This window comes from Triticum aestivum, chromosome 2A, assembly GCF_018294505.1.
Source record: "Triticum aestivum cultivar Chinese Spring chromosome 2A, IWGSC CS RefSeq v2.1, whole genome shotgun sequence".
Lineage (NCBI taxonomy): Eukaryota > Viridiplantae > Streptophyta > Magnoliopsida > Poales > Poaceae > Triticum > Triticum aestivum.
Window position 1 is genome coordinate 757,943,676 of NC_057797.1, and position 4,023 is coordinate 757,947,698.

General features: G+C 42.9%; 1 long non-coding RNA gene across 1 annotated transcript; it reads left to right on the forward strand.

The window, feature by feature from the left end:
- The first annotated feature begins 1,425 nt into the window (after positions 1-1,425).
- On the forward strand, positions 1,426-3,287 carry LOC123186515 (uncharacterized). Its single transcript, XR_006493653.1, has 3 exons — positions 1,426-1,501; positions 1,685-1,821; positions 2,136-3,287. It is a non-coding gene; the product is annotated as an uncharacterized lncRNA (long non-coding RNA).
- Positions 3,288-4,023: the final 736 nt, after the last annotated feature.

Consider the following 4,023-nt stretch of genomic DNA (forward strand, 5'->3'; position numbering starts at 1 on the left):
ACAGGTGGCTCCATCCCGGTAGAGGTGGGCCTGGGTTCCCGACGGCCCCCGACTGTTACTTTGTGGCGGAGCGACAGGGCAGGTTGAGACCGCCTAGGAGAGAGGTGGGCCTGGCCCTGGTCGGCGTTCGCGGATACTTAACACGCTTAACGAGATCTTGGTATTTGATCCGAGTCTGGCCATTTGGTCTATACGCACTAACCATCTACGCGGGAGTAGTTATGGGTATCCCGGCGTCGTGGTATCAGCCGAAGCCTTCTTGACGTCAGCGACGGAGCGGCGCGCGCCGGATTGGACTGGAACGCCTACTCTTGTATAAGGGAGGCTAGGTCTGCTTCCGGCCGCCCTCGCAACGTGCAGGTGTGCAATGGGCGATGGGCCCAGACCCCTGCGCGCATAGGTTTAGACCGGCGTGCTGACCTCTCTGTTGTGCCTAGGTGGGGCTGCGACGTGTTGATCTTCCGAGGCCGGGCATGACCCAGGAAAGTGTGTCCGGCCAAATGGGATCGAGCGTGTTGGGTTATGTGGTGCACCCCTGCAGGGAAGTTAATCTATTCGAATAGCCGTGATCTTCGGTAACAGGACGACTTGGAGTTGTACCTTGACCTTATGACAACTAGAACCGGATACTTAATAAAACACACCCTTCCAAGTTCCACAGACAACCCGGTGATCGCTTTTCCACAGGGCGACGAGGGGAGGATCGCCGGGTAGGATTATGCTACTACGATGCTGCTGGAGATGCTACTTGGAGATGCTACTTGGAGATGCTACTTGGAGGGCTTCAATCTACTTTCTTCTACGTGCTGCGAGACGGAGGCTGCCAGAAGCGTAGTCTTCGATAGGACTAGCTATCCCCCTTTTATTCTGGCATTCTGCAGTTCAGTCCACCGATATGGCCTCCTTACACATATACCCATGCATATGTAGTGTAGTTCCTTGCTTGCGAGTACTTTGGATGAGTACTCACGGTTGCTTTCTCCCCCCTTTTTCCCCTTTCCTTTCTTTCTGGTTGTCGCAACCAGATGCTGGAGCCCTGGAGCCAGACGCCACCGTCGACGATGATTCCTCCTACACTGAAGGTGCCTACTACTACGTGCAGGCTGCTGACGACGCCCAGGAGTAGTTTAGGAGGATCCCAGGCAGGAGGCCTGCGCCTCTTTTGATCTGTATCCCAGTTTGTGCTAGCCTTCTTAAGGCAAACTCATTTAACTTATGTCTGTACTCAGATATTGTTGCTTCCGCTGACTCGTCTATGATCGAGCACTTGTATTCGAGCCCTCGAGGCCCCTGGCTTGTATTATGATGCTTGTATGACTTATTTTATTTGTAGAGTTGTGTTGTGATATCTTCCCGTGAGTCCCTGATCTTGATCGTACACATTTGCGTGCATGATTAGTGTACGATTGAATCGGGGGCGTCACAGAAACAAACCCAATTCTTCAAACTTGATTTTGAAGAGAACGGTTCCATGGAGAGGGTCACCCTCTTCCTGAACTTGGTATTTACATTCTGTTTGTTAAACAGACTTTCCTGCAGCAAGACAAGAAATGTTACTGCTCAAATAATTGCTTATGCTGCTACAATTTATGTAATAATGTTTTAGCCGTCTCCTAAACAAGATTTGACTTGGTCAATGTCAAAGAGAATATAATTTAACACCCTGCTCCTATTTGTCTTTTAGGCAAATGATCACACGATCAAACGTATCATCACCCCTTGAATTTCCCTAACAACAGCGAATATTTGGCATATGAATGTGGGAAGCACGTTCTTGTCATCTTGACATATAAGAGTTCATATGCAGATGCACTTCATGAGGTATTGCCCTTTATATGTCATCAACTAGAAAATAATTTCATTGAAGTGTGTTTTCAATCAATTAGTTCTTCCTTGGAGTACAGTTGGTCCTGATGTTTTGCTAGTGACATGAATAATTAATGGTTTTTTGGGAAGGGCTGATAAAAAAGATTGTCTTTATTACACAGTAAAATACCATCCATCTAATTGTAAAAATCTGGGAGGTACATTTGTCTGGATATTCATTTGCATAACAAATGTTTTGAGTGGATATGCAAGATTGTTGGCATCGAAGGTTTTGACTCCTAGCTTCCAATTGGGGTTTATTGTTGTAGATTTGCTAATTTGCGCTGGCGGCCAGTTGGACAACTGTGGCTGCTCAATGACCATCAATCATCAGGTACGAGTTGGCATCTAAAATTCATAGGCTTCTAGGGTATGCTGCAAATTATTGCCAGACGGATGTAAACTTTCTCTTCGTTCATCTCTCCCGGTTGTGCTGCTGGTACTACTGTTTCTTGGTTTTGTCTCAAGAAAACAACCACAACCTATTTTGCTTGATCGCCCAGTTTTGCGTATATATAGCTTTGGTTGTTCTTACCTAGCCTTTTATATCCGCCATAAATATTTCTTATTATGATTATTTGCTTTGTGTTCTTGATTATTTGATCTGTGTTCTTAATTGGGACGAGCTAGGAGGAACAGACAACATTTAGCTTCCGGGATCTCTGTTTCAAATGACTCGATGCGGCCTTGGCGATGGTCCTGCTAGAGAGTTCGTCGATGGCAGCAGCAAGCAGTCCCAAGGCATAGGTAAGCTCCTTTGTTTGATATATTTTAGCTTCGTCCAGCAGGGTGGGCAACCGTCTTCTTCTCTTCAATTAATCATATCTATCTGTGTAGGTTTCACTGGATTTAATTTTAGTTTTGTCTGCATTGAGTTTGTTGTTTGATTATTTTATCAAGTGGAACCTGGCTTCTCATGGACCTCCCAGCATTTACCTAAGCAATGGTTACTATACTATACACATCAACTACAGTTGCGGAGATCTGAACTACAAATTGCCCTATGGTGTATTAACTCTGAAATATCATGCACAATCATGTACATTAAATGTTTGAATAAGTAGGATGTTCTTGCTTAACATAGTTTACTGCAGCAAATACTTTGTATGTGCTTCCAAAGTTCTCTTGCTTGCCGGCCGCTTCTGTTGCATCCTTCTGGCAACCTGAGAGTAAACTGCTGGAGGTGATATAACGTTCTCCCTTCCATTGCATGGTTTGCTGCCAATGCTCACTATTCTTTTGCATTTCTTCTATGGCTAAAAGTCGTCCAACAATTTTCATATGTACCTGCTTCTTCTGCAGATGTTATTATTGCATTAGCGAACTGCTCGTCTGTAATTTTTTCTCTGCGAAATAAATACACATGCATAATTTTTATTTTATCATCTGCAATTCTGGTTTATTTTATAGTCTTGGTTGAGGTCCACTTTATTAGCCAAGAAATTATCTATTTATTTGATTTGCCTAAATAGACAGTAAGGTCTACTATTTTTATTTTATTGGAGCCATAGTTTGATTGAACCATACTGAAGTTACAAGTAATTTCTGTTTTTACATCTGTATATTTGATTTGCTTCATGTTCTTGATTGAGACAAGTGAGGAGGAACATCGACTATTTTGCTAGGCAATCACATCTAAGACAAAACATCCACGGTTGTTGTATGAGTAAAAGCTATACAAAATACTTTTAAGGAGGAAGCAATATATGTGTTTTCTTTTCGCTTCCTTGCTCTTGCTTAGTCCAGTCTATTTTATTCACAAAGGAATCAACTGATATTCTCTTTTCTTCGGCAGCCGGAATTCGAAATTTCAAGTGCTTTGATGTAGATAGTGATTACAATGTGGCCAGGCCTTGAGGATTTTTTCAGGTTTTGTAACAGGAAGTTATCTCTAAAAACTATTTTTCATGGTTGCTATCAAATGGTATGTTAATATTCCCTTGGCTTCATTACTTTGGTCCAGCTTTGTTTTTGTTAGATCAATCATGTTGAGTTCGTGCATTCTGTTGATCTAACACGATGAAAGTATAGAGATACGTTGACACACCAGCACATTCCATAGTCATACATGTTAATGTTTGTATCCCTTATTGATATACTTGACCGTTCCGAATTACCGATAGTCATACAAGTTAATATTATTATCCCTTATTGATA